The sequence below is a fragment of the Salminus brasiliensis genome, chromosome 25 (assembly GCF_030463535.1).
Source record: "Salminus brasiliensis chromosome 25, fSalBra1.hap2, whole genome shotgun sequence".
NCBI lineage: Eukaryota > Metazoa > Chordata > Actinopteri > Characiformes > Bryconidae > Salminus > Salminus brasiliensis.
In genome coordinates, this window is record NC_132902.1 from 13,054,030 (window position 1) to 13,073,161 (window position 19,132).

The 19,132-nt window shown below is 43.7% G+C and overlaps 1 protein-coding gene across 11 annotated transcripts in view; it reads right to left on the reverse strand.

The window, feature by feature from the left end:
- tjp1a (tight junction protein 1a) overlaps positions 1-19,132 on the reverse strand; it is a 177,827-nt gene that overhangs the window by 59,113 nt on the left and 99,582 nt on the right. The window lies entirely within an intron of this gene.

The window sequence follows — 19,132 nt, forward strand, 5'->3', positions numbered from 1 at the left end:
TTAACTCCCAATCCAATTCTATGTATTTTATTGACCACATTCAGCGAGCATCCACAGTGCAGGCTAGAAAAAGTAAGTTAATCCTTTGGAAATACCTGGATTGCTGCACACAGACAAACACAATCCAACTAAACTAATAACACACAGTGTTTATGTCTTTTATTGACCACATTCAGTAAACATTTATATTGCAGAACAGAAAACGTAAGTGAACCCTTTGAAAATACCTGGATTGCTGCATTGGTTACTAATAAAATGGGTCAAACTAAACTAATAACTTGTGTACTATGTATTTCATTGACCATATCCAAGAAGCATCCACAGTGCAGGCCAGAAAAAGTAAGTAATCCTTGAAATGTAATGACCTGGAGAGCCTCCTTTAGCAGCAATCACCTCCACCTAATGCTTCCTGTAGCTGCAAAAAAGATTTGAATAATGCTGAAGCAGAATTTTGGATCATTCCTCCCTGCCAATGTGTTTCAATTTATCAATATTTATGGGATGCTTTTGTATTTCCCGTTGCAAAACATCAAATCATCTATTTTTTAACCATTCTTTAGTTGATTTACTTGTATGTTTTGGGTCATTGTCTTGTTACATCACCCGACGCCTTGAACTGCTTGGCCTCAAACTTATGTTCTTTTGTCATGTTTTAATACCCCTGAATACATTTAGCAAAGCAGTCCCAAACCATGATGCTCCCTCCTCCATGTTTCATTCATGTTATGATGAGGTTTTGGTGTGGGCATGCAGTGTTCTTTTTCTTTTGGACTGAAGGTTGGACATTTGAGCTAATAGTTTCACCTTGTCTTGTATCTGCCTAGACAACATTTTCCCAGAAGCACTGTGAAATAGCCAGGTGGTGGTCTTTTTCTTGGACTGAAGCTGCTTTGCAATGTTTTTTTTGGACAGCAGTGACTTCCTTTGGGGTGTCCTTCCATTAACACCATTCTTGCTCAGTGTTTTTGTAATACTGGCAACATGAACAAAGGTTTTTTGGCAGTTCGTAGAGTCTTCTGCAGGTCATTTGCGGTTACCCTTGGGTTTCTTCTCACCTAACAGGATCCTAACAGGACGCCCACATCATAATTTTGCCCTAACCCGAACCCTAAACCCTTTGTAGACAAGCTGTTTAACTGTAAATTGAAGGACACCCAGTTTTTAGCAATGCTTTTGTAGTCTTTTCCATCTGCATGCGTCTCTAACACCTTTTTTGAGGTCTTCAGAATGTTGCTTGTATCGAGGTTCACACTCATCAGTCATTTTTGAAAAGAATAGATTCAAGAGCAAAATTTGCCAGTATGCCAAGGCTGTTTGCCTTTACCAAATGGGCAAAGCACCCGTTAAACCCACATTTTCAGTCTGTTTCTTAACTGAAACACCTTTGCCAATTAGCTCTTGGAGAAGGCATTCACATGGCGGCCCACTTAATTTTTCTAGCCTGCACAGGGGATGTTTACTCAATGTGCTCAATAACAGAAATAAAATAAAAGCTTACTTAAATTGTGTTTATTCGTAATTATGTCTGAGATAATGATCAGACCAACCTTTTTTAAGCAATTGTTTCATTATTATTATTATTATTATTATTATTAATCAATGCAGATGTCTGGATATTTCCAAAGAGTTCATGTACTATTCTTGTAACTGAAACTAGATCAAATTTTATCCTCAAAAAAAACAGAAAATGTCCAAAATACAGAAAACACAGTTAAATGATCAGAAGGAGTGTTTCTCTTCCTCTCTCTTGCTAAATCTCACATAAAGACAAGTACACTCATTTGAACCAGCAATTGTCCAGATGAGGAGAGTTGTATTGCCCATCACTAGCTGTGTGAGTGTGTGATTTAATTCCAATTTTTTTTTAATAAAATATAAATATATATATTTTAAATTCCCAATCAGATATCAGCGCTGGCTCACAATTTCCACATCGGTGCATCCCCGTCTCTACCCCTAATTTATTATAAAGAGCTGGTATGATTTCTGGCTAACTTAGATTTTTCCCTGCTGTGTTTTATTCCAAAAATAAACTGAGGTCACATCAGAGCTCCATTTTTCTTATTTTTTTTTCCTGACAATCTGTCTTAGTCCTCAGGCAGAGACTGGAATGAAGTCTCGGCTGCTGTGAAAAACTCCACTTCTCTCTTCAGAGAGTGCTAAGCACTTTTGCACACATACAACAGTGCGAACACACACACAAACAGACAGACTTCTAAGAGAAAGGTCAGGTGATCTATTCCCAGATCTCACTGCACCACTGAAAGCAGTCATATCCTGACTTTCCCTTTTTATAGGTCCAATTCTCAGTATCCAGGATCATCGCTATTCCTGCAGTTAATGGAACATTACGGTACAGGAACAACTCAGGACAAAAATATGCCCAGACTAAAGGCCTAGTGTTGCCGTACAGAGCCAGACATGCTTAAAAACACCTGACTGGACCTAATATTTCATGAGTTCTCATCATTTGACAAAAAACCTGAATGATACCTAAAATTCCAGGAATGTCTAATTATCCCAAGAAACTTGTTTACGTGTTTGAAAGTCACGTGTCGGGCACTACGTCCTCCTCAGTGGCGTTCGCAGAGATTCGGTAGGTGACAGCGAAGTGAACAGTAACTTTAGCCCTTAGTAAACGGGTCACTGCCCGCTCTGCCCGCTCAGCCCGCGCTTCCCGCCGTCTCTGAACTGTTAGAGCTACAGCCATTTTGACAGAGTGCTGTCAGAACTGCTTTACGAGAGCTAACAAAGGTACGAATCCTTCCACTATGAAAACTCCACGCTTGGTGAGCGAGAGTCTTCACTAGGGTCGGTGCGGCACAAGTGCGTCCAGTCATCTGGAAAACACAGCGAGACGAATGGATATGAATTCACAAAAGACACAGAAGTAAACTTTCTGCTGGTTCAAGCCCACAGCCAACCATGGTTGGGAGTCCAAAAGAATATAATTGGCCTCACTCCACCCCCATCCTCACACCCCACCCCTCCAAACAGACACTACAGGGATCTGTAGCCAGTGTGGGCGTCCTTTAGCTAATGGACCAGACCAGGCAGTTGGTGGTCTCCTCCGAGCGTGTTTAGCTGTCAAACGATGTTGAATCAGTGGCGTTATGAAACCTTCCCACTGGGAGGGTGAAAGCTAGTGGTGGTGGCTGGTTTGATAGGGGGTTTCCGAGGTGGGAACTGGAAATGATTAAATATTGGGTTAAATTAAAGGGACAAAAATCAGTTTTTCTTATGGAAGTCATGGAAACATTAATATTACATTTAATCTTTTCAGCAGCCAAGAATTGTTCACCCTATGTGAAACTTCTTTAAGCCATTAAGAAAAAAAGCACCCCACATAGCTCCTCAAATAGCTGCTGAGGCATGAGGCCAAAAGTATACACTGATCAATCAGCCATCACATGAAACCACCTGCCTAATACTGCATAGGTCCCCCTTGTGCCGTCATACAGCTCTGACCCGTCGAGGCATGGCCAACTCAAGACCTCTGAAGGTGTTCGGCAGTATCTGGCAGCAAGATGTTATCAGCAGATCTCCATGGATCTTATTAATGACCCTGTTGCCGGTTCACAGGCTGTCCTTCCTTAAAGCACTTTTGGTAGGTACTGATCACTGAATACCAGGAACTAAGTACAAAGACCTGCCTGGTGTTTTGGAGATGTTCTGACCCAGTCGTCGAGCCATCACAATATCAGACTGATAAAATAACCAGTACCTGGTAATCAATATCATATTAGGCCTTTGATAAAGGCACAAAAGAGAATAGCTGGCATGATACCCATCGCACTGCAAACCCCTCCAACACGGCTCACTGCACTTACTAAATCTATGGGTCACGTTTGAAGCCTCAGGAGTTGCACAGCTTTTTTTTTTTTTATGTGCAGCTCTCCTGGCTCTACTCCTGCACTGGGCAAAACATCACTGCCGGCTTTCACACGCAGCCCTCCATTTCTGCCTTCGGCCAGCCAAATGCTCTTCAATTCAACCCATTCTCCCAGCAGAAAAACTAAAAATGGTCAAACATGAAACAGAGACGATCATAAGAGACCATTTGTGAGGGAACATGGCTGGAAGAAGAAGGGAGCCGCATATACACTATATGACCAAATGTTTGTGGACACTCCTTTTAATGAATGCATTCAGCTGCTTTAAGTTTCATTGCTGAAACAAGACGTGCAACTGCAACTGACGTGCAAAACAAGACGTGCAACACACACATACAGCTTGTCTAGTCCCTGCAGATTAGTTTTACCAGCAGAATAGAACTCTCTGGAGCAGATAATCAGGAACCTACTGGCACCATGCCTAATGCCACCTGTAGGCTAGATGAGTATAAAGACGCCCAGCATTGAAATTTTCTGGAATGATGGCTGGTGCTCCATCCAATACTTTGGGAGTTGAGTTGGGAATGAGGTAGAAATGGGTGGGGTGGTGATCATCCTGACCTTACTAACGCTCTCGTCACTGAATGCAATCAAATCCTCACAGCAATGCCCCAAAATCTAATAGAAAGCCTTCCTTGCACAGTAGAGACTACTAAAGCAGGATACACTTTTTATTCATATATATATACATACTTGTTTCAGAAGACACAATGAATGAGCAGGTGACCCAATACTTTTGTCCATATAGTGTATTCAATGTATTAGTCCAGCATGTGCTTCCTCCGAGTCACATAAAGTGCCACCTCCCACTTTGGCTATTATCGTGTTGAGGGTCAGAGCAAAGGGAGGGTCATCCTACCCATCAAGAGACAGCAAGGCCACTGACGGCTGTGGCATCACCAGGGATCGAATCGACGAAATAGGTTCGGCCGATTCGGTTCAAGAAAGCAAAACATCAGATCAGTGTTGGTGCTCAAGATATCAACATCAGTGCCACCTCTACCTTCCAATAGGTCACCGCCCTCCCTAAAGTAGCCGCAACTCAGCCTAGTCAAATGACAAGGTTCTTATGAATTGATACTATTAGGTATTGCTGAAGGCCTCAAGGACAGCACACACAAAATCAGAAAGACTACAGACGCAGAGCACAACACACATACTTTGCACCCCTGTCATGAGGCCGAATCAGGCCTGTCCATTATAACATTCACTACAGACTCTGGAGAGAGGGGGGGTGGGATGCCTAATCCTGTTACGTAGTTCTTCACAATCGCAGTGTAAAAATAGCTCAGAGCAGTCGCGGATGAGAGAGGGGAGAGAGCTGCTGCCGCTGCCCCGCTCCAAGAGCTTTGGAGTTTTAGAGCAGGACGGGCGGTGGCCGGCCAATCGGACTCCGGCACGCACGACAGGACGGAGCGCCGGAAGCTTCCATCTCGTGACATCATTATAGCATGCGTAACCATGACAACGTTATCCCTCTCCTCTGGCCGGCTCCCCGAGGAAGGTGAGCGCAGTGTGCAGCTGCATCGTCAGTCAGACACACACACACGCACGCATGCGGTTGCTGAGCGTGGTCACATGGCCTGGCTGGGAGGCATGCACACATGCATGCACAGACCCACAGAACTCCTGGCTCTGCGCTGCGCTCTCTTCTGCGCACTGCAGATGATGCTCTTCCACGCGCCAAAACGCTGCGGACATTTCACTTTTTAACCAAACCAGGAACCTTCAGATGGAGGCTTTTAGATAACAAAAGAGATGTGATCAGCGTTCTATTAGTTTAACACATCCTTATAGCATCCCATATCATTTCCTACACAGCAACATCACTAACTTCAAGACCAGAAAGTAAGGAGTGTGACTCAATCACAGGCTGATCTTAAGCAGACAGCACAAACACATGACAGGCACTAACACTGACTTTAAAAGGTTAAGATTCAAGAGACACAACTTCTATTATCCCTTTAGATCCACCTTCCATTCCTGCCCATGAACACAAATCTTATCTCTAAGATCTCTTCTCAGAAAGACTAATTGTCTAATCATGCTCCCTGCATTCTCCACAAACTGTTCTAGGTGTAGCGTTGGCGTTTGGTACAGCAAAGAAGGCCTCAAACTCCCGTATCTCAGGAGCGTGACTGTGTTCGAATCGCCTGCCTACTACGACATTTAGCTTCTCGATAGTAATATTATAAACCTCATAACTATTAGCTGATAAATTCGCTGTCCGATTATCTCCATTTTGGAAAAGCACTTCCAGCGGAGAGGAGGCGGGAGAGCCCTGATGCCACCCACCTTGGGTCAAGTCTAAGATGGCACATAAAAGGGACTGGTTTAGCCCTCACACAGGAGAAGAGCAAGCACGATGGCGAGCACGAGGGCTAAGAGGAAATACAGAGGCCGCTACATCACTTCAGAGACTCATGGAGCCCCGCTTGGGCCTGTAGTTGTGTTCCTTTAAGTTCTTTGAGTGCTGATGTAGATGTATATAAGGGTGGTTTGTGAGTCACTTGAACCTTGCGTCTGTGTTGTCTCGGAGTCTAGCTGCCTACCGGTTTGCGGTGGCCACGCTGCTTCCCTGAGGGATGTGCCATACCACAGTACACATACTTGGCGATGCAGGACGCTTACCAAATTCCACCCTGTTTTACAAGCCAAACGGGTGGAGAAATGGGCCGTGGAGGAGATGGGGGTGGAGTGATGGTGTGTGAGGAGTGTCTCATAAAGTGACTGACAGCGTCTTATACAAATAAGAAGCTTGTCTGGAGAGCAAGTCTTTGTCTTATCTGCTAATGCCCTTAAAATAAAGATTTGTATGTATAATTTTTACAGTTTATTTGAATGGAATTGAATTGAATAAGAAAAGGGAGGGGGCATTGGCCAATAAATAGCCTTTAAAATGAGTTTATCTTGATAAACTCATTTATCTACAACATCCAGGACCAAGCAAGAAGCATTAGAAATGGCTCTCCGCTCATTACGAGGAACAGCCCTACTCCGTATCACAGGCATCATTAGGGTAAAGGGTCCTCCTTCCTTTGCTTTCACAAAATACACGCCAACAGAGACTCAGCCCTGATGGGAATAGTTGAGGGAATAAAAATACAAAACCTATAATCCCAGATTAAAAAGTTAATCTGCACCATGCTTCACTTCAAAGTCCTCGCAGCCTGACAAAGGCAGAGAGAGAGACGAGCTGGAAAAGGCCAGCGAACGAGCAACATGACCAGAGCCGCAGGGCACTCCCTCACTCTCTCCGCTCTTTCTATTCTATACTATATTAACGCCTGCCAGTTTTGGACTGGACTCGTCACCTTGGAAACCTTAAAATCGAGGATCTGTGGCTCTTCTCCAAGTACAGAGCAAGAATCACCCAACGTTCACTGAACAAAAGCTTCGGCAGATTTGCATAAAAGTATCGAAAGTATTTACTTAGTATCAAAAACAAAATTCTGGTATCGTGACAACCCTAAAAACCACCATCCATCGTGGTGCTGCTCCTCCAACCCACCTACACTTCATCTGTGTTAAGTCCCTCTTCTGTTCTATCCCTGCCCAGTGACCCAGCGCAACTGCTGTGACTGTTTTCCAGCGACCCCAAGAGCAAAGTCATCCCCACTGAAGCATGCACGCCTCGAACACTGTCTCTGACACACACACACACACACACAATACTGGGAGCAAAGAAACTTCCAAAGCACTAAAACTTATACCGTCTCACCATGAACAAGCCACTCTGTTGCAGCTTCACTTTTTAAACAATGACATTCAGTTTAAGGACATTGCAGCCATGGAGCTACCGCACCAACTGATGTTTGCTTATGTTGCGACCTTCCGAGGTGCCTTGAGTTCATATCTACAGTCAACAAAGCACTCTCAATCTTCAGTCTGTTACTATCTACCACTGATAACAACATTATGTTATAATTCTACTATAAAGCAGAACCGATATCAGCCACCGCCTCTTTTCAAACTGCCACCGATGCAACGAGATGCACCGGGCAGCCTATGCGCTCGGAGGAAAGCAAAGGGTACCCAGCTCTGATGCATCGGCTAGCAGACATCTGTGCCGGCCGGCATCACGCTGAAGTGATGTGGAGGCAGGGCTAGCCGTCTACCCACCCAGAGAGAGCAAGGCCAGTTGTGCTCTCTCAGGCTCCGGCTGCTCACGGCAGAAGGCATGACCTGGGATTCGAACCCACGAATCCTAGATTGGGGAGACAGGTGTGACAGGTGAAGATGTGTTCCTCCAGGCTAATAGAACATGCTACAAAGGCGGTATGAATAGCCAACAAATACATCTCCCATACGGTTATTAATTAACAGTTCATTGCAAGAAGTAATTGTATTGTTATGGTATTATCTTATCATCACAGTGGCATGAAATTGTCTTAAAATGACAATAATTTAGTTTATCACAATTATTTCAAGGACCAAATACTGATCAAAAAATAAATGAGTTATAATCACAGACATAGATGGTGTGTTTTGTATGCAATTCTCCAAGTGCTTGAGCTTATGCATACAAATGGCACTTCTCACATACATTTTCACATAGAAACACATACACACACACACACTCATGTTTTATTTGCAGTCTGCAGTGGCAGGGTGCTGGCAGGTCAGGGACGATAACCAGGCACTGAGATTCTGGCCTTGCCACAGGAGTGCTTAAATCAACGCTGCACTGACCCAATGAGCACTCTGAGACTTATCTGGCCTGCTGCTTCTGTCCCGACACACACACACACACACTTACACACAAAAAACTAACTCTCTCTCTCACAGACACACACACACACACACACACACACAATTCCACAGGGCAGGAATGTGCTGATAAGCAGCCAAGGCCCTGTGCTCTTTCTCTCCCTGATAACACTGGAAAGAGCTCTGTCACTGACCACTGCAGCGGACCACACCGACCGGCCCACTTCTTCTATTTTATGTCTATTTTGAGAGCACTGTGTTCTGATATGTGCTGCGGAGATTTCCAAAGATTCTAGGCCTTGGTTAGGCTACAAGTGAGCATAACACAATGTAATAATTCCCTCCAGGAACGATCCCACCAGTGTGACTGGAATGTTACAAGAGTGAGAGTTCACTTCTCACCAGAAACAGACTGCCCAGACTCGGAGTAAGGGTGGGGTTAGCAGAGCTTAGGAGTTATTTATGATGCAGCTGACGTCAAATGAAACCCAAAGTATAGAAGACAGGCCTATTTCAAATCAGAGCATTAGAGTTTAGACCATGCCTTCGACGTACGGCTGCACAGTGAGAAAAGACTGGATGACTGGATGAGAGCTTGGGCTGGAGCTTAGGGTTTTCACACTCGTCCTAAATACACAAGTCTGCGCCCAGGACCATTTCTGGGCTCGTTTAGGAGAGGGGCTCAAGGTCACTTGTTTGCTCTCACACAGACGAATTCAATACAACCTGTGGATCGATGGTGCAATGTCACTTTTCTGATTGCACTGTTGCAAAATGGTAGGACCTAGCTTCATCATGGCATTTCACCTTGCAGGTATATCTGCAAACAAGTAGTTTTTCAGCCATGCAGGTGATAAGCCTAAACAATTACATGACAAAATGAACCAATCACGCAAACCCACATAAGACGCCGGGAGCTGACTGCTTCCACGCGCACAGTAGACCACACCAGAGTCTGCTTGAAGTGACCCTCAGACCGCAGATTTGAAGAAGACCAGAGATCGCTTTTCTGGGCTGCTCCTGGGCTCAGAAACAGCTTTCACAACTGACCAAATGTACTGAACTCTCAGAGCAAGCGATTCTGGGTCCGGGGAAAAAAAAAAAACTAATGTGAAAACACCCGGAGAGTGACAGGACTGAGGAAGAAGGAGGAAATGTGGTCGGTGTGGCACAACTGATAACACCATTACCTGCCACTGAGCTACCACACCATGTGGGAGACTGGGGTTCGATTCCTGGTCTGGGTGACTATGCTGCACTACACCAATAAGAGTCCTTGGGCAAGACTCCTAACACTACATTGACCCACTTCTGTAAGTCGCTCTGGATAAGAGCGTCTGCTAAATGCCATAAATGTAAATGTAAATGTTGTTATAAGAAACAGAAAATACTAATACAATAATACAAATGTATTGCCGGTCAGAGAAGCAGCTTCAGGTGTTCATTACTCCACACATTTGAGATATTAAATCCCATATAAGAAACCTTCAAATAGTGTCAGATCACGGCATCCCTTGCTGGTAGGGATATAACGTATCTATGGAGAACCGATTGTGTGCAGTACAGACATTGAGTAACGCAAGATCACAATTTCACAAGTGCAAGTTCCACCTGGAAGCTGTAGGACATTAGCTAGATAAAAACATGCCATGCTAAGCTTAGCGCACACTGACTATGGAGAGTGCAAATGGCACATGACCTAGAAATAGAAAATAGGCTTTTCTTTGGGAGGGTTGGGCTTTAAATGTTTCAATACAGCCTCAACAAATGAAAACACTCCCTATAATTCTATTTATTTTGTACCTTTATAACAGAAGAGATGCAGTGAGTGTATGTTGACTATGGCTGCACGATTTTGGAAGAAAATGACAGTGACATTGTGATATATAATGCAATATTAAAAAACACCAGATTTACCAGATTTCACCAGAAGTCTATTATCCAACCTGCGGTGATATTAATAATACACTCTCTGTCTCCAGGATTGGGGTAAAATTAATGCTACTGAGCAGGTATAATCTGCCCTTGGAGACAGTGGAGAACAGTGCTGAATTTCATTTTGTATAAGTGGCAATATAAGTTTGATATAATTTGACATTTCAACAACACTGTTTTCAGCAGCATGTAACGAGCTTTCGGGCTAACAGGCTAGCCATGATACAATATCTTATAATATAATACATCACAACACAAGTGAATGCATCCCAAGTGGATATGTAGGGAAGTCGGTACATATCCATCGAGCTGTTCATCCTCCTTCAAGCCAGTTAGCACAAGTCTGCTCCTCTCCAGCAACGTAGTTCAGTGCTAGATAGAGTTCTGCTGCATTCAGGTGCTCATCGAAAGGTCGTTAATACCTGAACGTTACCTGGTAACTGGTAAATAAGACTTTGCTCCAGACTGCACTCCACATAGGCTGCTTTTCCTTTGCTATGATAAAGAGCACACAGATCACACAGAAGTGCTTCGGGTACAGTCTGGTTGTCTCAGCTATGTTCATATACATCACACTACCTAGAGACTTGGTTTTCCCACACCACCACCACCGCCACCACCACCACCATTCGGTTCTAATAAACCAGTGGGAAAATTGGTATTTCCCAGTTTCAGACATGACTTGAATGCAGCTTAACTCCACCACACCCACCCACCCACCCACCCACAGAGAACATGGTCTCTGCTCATTAGGCTGATGAGGCAGCATTACAACACAACCCTCTCACAGCAAGCCCTTCAGCTGCAGACCAAAACAAGGCTGTGACAGCATTCCCACGTCAGAATTCCTCAGCATTAAACACACACACACACACACACACACCATCATGTTTAACTGTACAACAATGACTGCATTCAGCAGGGGGTCCCACTGAAAGTGGGCAGGGAGGGGTGGATGTGTGTGTGTGTGAGAGAGAGTGAGTGAGAGCATGCTCCTACCCCAGGATTTCTAAACTCCCATCGGGGCTCAGCATCCTAACACTCCTGGTTAAACTCATCGGCTAATCACCGTGTCCTCCTGGAGTTAAATCAAATAGGCTAAACTAGCAGGCATAGATGTAATTAACTGAACATACAGATACTAGGGTTGTGCATTGGCAAGATCCTGGTGATCCGATGCACATTGAGACATTGAGGAAGATTGTCTTAGCATAAAAAAAAACAAAACACCACCAACAGAAAACGTTTACCTTTTCATACAATCAGAACAGTGGGGTCTAATGACAAGCGGCTGAGGGAAGGCTATGTCTGTTTCTCAAATCAGATCCGCTGAGATTACCGTCCACACTGTTATTTGCTAGAGATCAGATCGGATTTGCGTGTCTGGACATCTGCAGGAGTTGCTGTGTAAATGAATGCGTCAGTAACTAATCTGTGTCGCTTTTGGTGGATCCCCGCATGTCCGTCTCTCTGGAATTGACGTGGTCGTTGTGTGTCGCGTAGCAAATGGTGCAAAAGACACTTTGAAATCCGATTTGAGCGGCCAGACTGAGACGCATCTGAACAATTCCAATAAGAATGGCATTTCAAACCACCTCTAAAAGGTCCGATTTCATGTGGTTTTTGGCTGTCCAGGCCATAACCAACCCATCTGGATGCAATCCAGGTATAGCAAAATCTGGTTTGGGCTGGCAGTCTGAACATAGCCAAAATGAACCGCTGTCTGACGCCAATCTTTTCATGTTACCTTTAATTAGAAATAAATACAGTGTTTTTTTAGAATCGTTACAGTATTGCAATCCTTAAATGTATAATTTTCTTACACCCCTAACAGATACCCAGACTTGCTTTAATATGTGTTAACATAAAGGAGTATATGAATAATATATTTGTAAAAAAATAAATATTATCTGATCATTTTTCATGATCTGATCATGTTCTTGCTAGAGTGTGTAGTCAGGTAGTCAGGCTATTGAGCCACAGTAAGTGAAACAGCCACATCTAAGCCAAGCTTACTCCCACAGGATAATGTTTATAAAAAAAGAGAGAAGGGGAACAGATTTGCACAGTTCCTGTTGTACAGGTCAGAGTTATCAGTCTACAGATTACCCAGTATCAAGTACACCTAAATCCATCAAACGATCAGACAAGGGTCAGCTCTTACACTAACTGCACGCAATAAACATTCCTCAGACCTTTCTTTTACTGCTCGTTCAAAAACGAGGAAATAACTTCCAATGCCCATCCCTAATCCTAAGAGAAGGAAAATACAACCCTGTCACGATACGACCCTGTCTGCCCAGCACTGGGGCTGAGAAACCCTGCCCTGCAGCACAGTCACATGAGCTCAGCAGCTCACCAGGCCAGGTCCACTGAAAGGAATTCCCGAGCTTTCACACAGCACTGCGGCTCACAATGGGCCGACAGAGGCAGCCACGGAATTAATGAGGCATTACTATAGGCAGCATAATTCCCAGCACCGCTACGCCATCTAATTACCATCCAGAGACTTAGAATATAGAAAAACCCTCTGCGTTTTTTATTGACGAGTAAAATATGCAGAATTATTACATGATGTAATGCTGTGGCAGTCAAACGTGGCCTTTGGCATTTTAAGTGCAGGGTTTAAAATAGAAACGAAATATTTGCTTTCGGTAATCCTGACACTTAAGAGTGGAGGAATCTAGACAGAGTCTACACAAAGGTAATTAATGATGTAACCCAAAAAAACTTTAGGTTTTGGGGTTTTAAAGGTCAGCAGGGGCACTAAAATAACTTGGGAAGTGAAGTGTCAAACGTATTTCTGATAACGCGTGAGAAGAAAGGGTCACAAGTTCTCGCTGCTAATGGGCACTTTTTCCTGTTTCCCTGTTTTCTGAGGAGAGACAAAACTGACCAAAGGCAACAGGGAAGGGTGGAGAGAGAAACAAAAAAACAAACAAAAAAAACCCAGGGATACAAGTAGTTTCATGTTGGGCGAAGTTTGTGTGCGGGGCAAAAACGTCATCTAAAAATAAAGCTGTTTTGGGCTTCTTGGTTGCGGTTCGGGCACAGGGAGAAGCCAGGCCTCGGCTGAGCTTCAGCAAGGCGCTGAATATAGTAATAAGGGCAGCTTCACCACATAGGAGGCATTGCAGAAAGCACAGAAAAACATCAAGCATATTTTACACTGTACTCATACAGAGTTAATAGAAGAAATCTTTCACAATAAAGTCACAATGACATAAGGTATGCAATGTTAGTTGTGCTAAGAGAGGATTAGCAGGATTAGTCTGTTTATTTTAAATACATTTTTTTAATGCAAGCAGAATTTCACTTTAAGATAACTGTTTATCATTTTATTTTTATAAACTCTAAAAAGGAGCTGGCAAATAAGAATCCAAATATATATATATATATATATAATGGCTATATTATATAGGGCTAACCTTTTTTTTTTTAATAATACAATGACTTTATGGTTTATGGACTTTGGACTTTGGCCTCTCATTTTTACAATCCTAGAATCAGCACTGACAGGAAGAATTAAAAAGTAAAAGTTTTAATTAAGTGTTTATAAATGTTACCAGTGTGCACCTCAAAAATATCTTACCACAGACCCTGCTGACTGCCTTTCTTAGTGCAGTTTTAGTAATAACAGTAAGCCTATGGATGTGTGTGATCACATTCAGTGCAGTAATAGCGCAGTCGTCGAGTGTAGCTCAAAGACAGTGAGCAGTGCTGAAGGTTACTGTCTGGCAGTGCTCGGTACATCTCCACTGAAAACAATGGTACACTGCATTTCATTCACCTACTAGTCTCCTCCGCAGACATCCCCCGAACACACTACAGCAACACAACATACAGTTTATTATCCAGCTTTGTTGGTTATAAATAAACAATAAAACAATATATTAAAAAAGGTTGTTGAGTTGTTGATTGTGTTTGCAAAAGATGTCCTGCTGCCACTCTTCTGCATTGGGCCACTAGAAAGCACAGGGGGTTTAAGAAGGTACTTTCAGAAAAGGTATCCATTTCCAAAAAAAAAGTTCAATGATGCCCAGAACAACTCTCAGTGCAACACAACCACTGATCTCAGACAATCTGATTACTCTTGACAAAATGAGCTTACGGTATACTCACGTCTCTCAATTCAAGCGTAACAACAAAGCTGGAACTGCTCAAGTAATACCTTATAAATAACCAATACACGCTCCAGTTCCCAAAGAGGCAAAGGCTGTACTCCTCTAATCAGCCACTCAGTGCTATGAGGGCAGCTGGAGTAGCATTTGAGCAGGTCCAAACTGAAGCAGTATTAGACAGTAAAGAAAAAGTACATGGTACATAGTACCCCCCCACACACACACACACTCCCACACACACTCCCACTGCATTCACAAAAAGGGGCTTTTTAAAAGGTTCTTTAGACAGAATACATAATACACGATACCTCACTTAGTTCCAATCTCACAGCGTGATTGGATGAGAGGCATTCAGTGAGAGCCAATATGACATTAACGGCTCTGCTAATGAACCCCTGGTATGAGTCTGCCTAATTCGTCTGTAACCTGAGGGCCAGTTTTTGTGTGAAGTGTTGTGCTGACGTTCCACCTCAACTAAAAAAAAAATACTTTGGAAAAGTTTAAGCTCACCAAACTCTTACGAGGACAGATCCATGAGGTACCATTAGAGAACACAGAGCTGGGTGGCCTGTTAGCATCTAACGTTAAAGCAACACTATGGAAAAACTGGGCTAAACAAGGGTCTTGAAAAAAGCTGGAGTAACGGCCTCTACTGTACAGGAAAGGCTTTCTACTACATTTTGGAGCACAGCTGTGGGGTCAGGATGTTGGATGATCACCTCCCCCTCAATTCATCCCTAAAATACTGGATGGAGCACCAACCATTCTTCCAGAGTTTACAGTTCCACTGCTCCACAGCTCAACGCTCGGGGAGATTATACCCCTCTAGCCCACGCCTGGCATTAGGCATGAGGCCAATAGTTTATGTTTATCTGCTCCAGAGAGTCCTATTCTATTGGCAGTACTTCTCTACAGGGACTAGACAAGCTGTGTGTGTATGTATTTGCACATATGTATCAGCAATGGGTGAAACTCAAAGCAGCTGAATGCATTTATTAGAACGGTCCCCAAAAATGTTGACATATAGTGTATGTTAAAATTTAGACATATCCACCATATTGCTATCACTGACATCACTGAAGAAAAAAAAAACAACACAGCCAGACACACACACACCTTCCTGCATCATTATTACAACTTTCAGCTCACACACAATACACTAATAACACACCGTCAAATACATTCACACCACCCTGCCAATAATCACAGTCATTATCACACAAGAAACACTATCATTAAAAGAGCAAATCCATATCACACACACACACACACATAATAGTAATAACACATTACAATCAGGCACTCAAGAGTCACCTCAGACTGTTTGTGTCTCAGATAAATATAGTCTGCGTGGGGGTCTGTAATCTCCCCCAGCTTAACTCTGGCCTGTATTTAGCCCCAACACTAGCCTGCTATTACCTGATATTTTCCAAACCACCCACTTTAACAGTCCTGCAGCACATCTGAGCATCAGCCACACATACACACAGATTTCCATGCTTTATGATGAAGTGAGAATTTCTGATATGCCTAGGTCCTCCTCATACTGCCAAAACAGCTCTGACTCTAAAGGTGTCCTGTGGTATCTGACACCAAGCCGTTAGCAGCAGATCCTTTAAGTCCTGTAAGCTGTGAGCTGTGGGACCCCATTGATATGGATCCCATCAGCGAGCATTGGGTGCCAATGACCCTGTCGCCAGTTCACTGGTTGTCCTTCCTTGGAGCTACGCACCACTCCATGCCGAAAGCGCCAGATAAGGCCTGCAGTTTTTGAGATATTCTGACCCAGTCATCTGGTCAACACAGCTTGGCCCTTGTCAAAGTCACTCAGCTCCTTATGTGTGCCCGTAACATGCTTGAGAATACAATTTTGTGTTTTCAACTAATTTTGAAAAAATGACGACTGCTGATGAGAATGGAGCTGGGAGGGAGGAGGAGTGTGTGTGGGTGTGGGTGTGTGTCTGCAGAAAGGCACCATCAGAAGGGTAGGCTTAAAAACACCAGTAGTTCAGCACCTCATTGTCTGGGTAGTCTGAGCATTACTATTATGGGTGAGAGAAGAGGTCTCACTAAGACCGAGCATGTGAGTCAGAGATTAGAGCCGCTTTTGTGTGTGTGTGTGTGTGTGTGTCTGTCTCTCTCTCTCTCTCTCTCTCTCTCTCTCTCCCCACTAGACCTCAGTGTGGAATCCATGATAAATGCAAAAGGACTGAAACTGTCTCACCTGCACTGGACTGTAAACAAGTTAATCCACCTACTGAATCGAAAGATCTGACTGATCTTGTGCCAAATTTCCAAATCCCAATTAGTGCTATACTGGTTCTAAACCAATACGGAAAAAGAGTCTGACAGTTTTATTAATTATTTCCCTGTTTACTTTCACATTCCCAAAGCTGCTTTATGCAGTTAATGTATACTATATGTCCTACTGTTTGTGGACACCCCTTCCAATGAATGCATTCAGCTATTTTAGGTTGCACCCTTTGCTGGCACAGATGTGCCAATGTCCACACACACAGCTTGTCTGGTCCCTGAAACAAAATGTATTGTTAATATAATAGGACTGATAAGACTACCTATTGGTACCATGCCTAATGCCAGACGTGGGCTAGAGGGTATACAGTTGGGGACATCCCTAAGATGTTGGGGATGAGATGGGGTCTTGGTCATCGGACATCCTGACCTCATACCTCACAAATCCACCTCAAAGCAATGCAAAATCTAGTAGAAAGCTTTCCCTGGACAGTAGAGGCACAACAGAGGCAGGTTAAACTTGTTTTGAATTCCCTTGATTTCAGAAGAAACAATAAATGAGCAACTGTCCCAATACTTTTGTCCATAGAGTGTAGCTAATAATACAGCACAGATATTACTTGCTTACAAAAGAGACTAGAAGGAAGAGACACAGGTACAGTCTCCTGGAGATCATGGTAGGAAACTCCACGCTATAAGGGCTATGGTACAGCGAGTGGTGAGTAGACTGCTGTCTGAAAACCTGAGGGCATGGGGGCGTCTGTAGGGGTGAAGAAGCTTCCCCATGATAGTGAGCAGTATTTTACACTTAGCGCATGATGTTACTGGTAACCAGAGAAGCTCAGAAGAGTATTCAAGCTAAATCACAGCCTAAACTTAGGGAGTAATCCCTAATTTTAGCTAGTTGTGCCACTCAGGAGCCTCTAATATCACTTTTTAATTATGGAAAAAAAAGAGGCTTTGCTCCAGTTTCTTTAAGACCCATTACTTTCTCGTTAGGAGTCGGACCCAGATTACTGTAAAGCTGATCTGTGACAATGACTGTTGCTAAAAGTATCGTATAAAATGAACTGAACAGAATGAATGCAGAGCAAAAGCAAAAGATGATGCAACATGTTGCTGTGGAAAGTTCTCTCCATACTGTATAAATAGGGGCTCTAGCAGGCTGCTCGAACAGTAAACCAGGTGCAGATCTGAGCCATGCTCAGGCTGAAATCTGACTCCACCAGCGCCAACAGAACAAATCACACCTTTCCAGAAGCAGAGAAACCAGGCAATCTCAGCAATGAACCCAAATAGCACATGTACAGCTCTTACAACACTCTCTAACATGTTTACACGTCCCACCAGCATAATACACCATGAATACCCTAAAAAAAAAAAAAGCCCGGACTGTAAAATCTGAATGCAGACCTCGCATTGTGGTCTCACTCAGAGACACAGCCAGATTATCCTGCAGACTGGCTCATGAAGCAGCACACCACCACTGGGCCAACAAGCCAGTGTAGGCCACAGCACAGAGCTGCACCATGACACCTGGAGTCCCACAGCAGAGCTGCACCAGCAGGCCAGGCCTGCTGCTCACCATGGGAACCACTCAAGTGTCTCTGGCACACAGGTGCTCAAGGGCCCTTTTTACCCAGCAGGCTTTATGAAGAGGCTCAAAAAACAACATGAGCCAACTCCACCTAAATGCATGTGGCCAAAAATCAAGCATACAATAGTTGGATGGCTGGTTAATGCCACTGACGCTTAAATTGCCTGCTGCTGTGGCTTAATTATGCGGTCAGTAGTCAATATGGTCAAAAGTGATTACTGTCAACAAGCTCTTACTGCTCTTTCTTCAAGATTCCTCTTCATACAGTAACATTACAGTGTTATAACAAGTGATACTAATGCTAAACGTTAGCACTGGATGCATTCCACATGCCTGTGTGAGTCCCCCCTCGTGCAGTCCCCAGCAGTAATGAACATAACCTCTCAAGCCCAAGCACCATAAACTCTCCCTCAGCCCCTCCCAAACCCCCCTGCTCATGAATATGAGTGCTAGGGGCCTATTTATAGTGTTAATACACACATTTGCTTGCTTTTGTGCTCCATACAAAGGGAGGAAGAGAGGTGGATGGGGCTGAATGCACTGTTCCATATTAAACAGATTCGTTTTTTATGCAAGCTGCGGCTCCGGATTAATGAGGTCACATTTTTAATAAAAGCACTGAG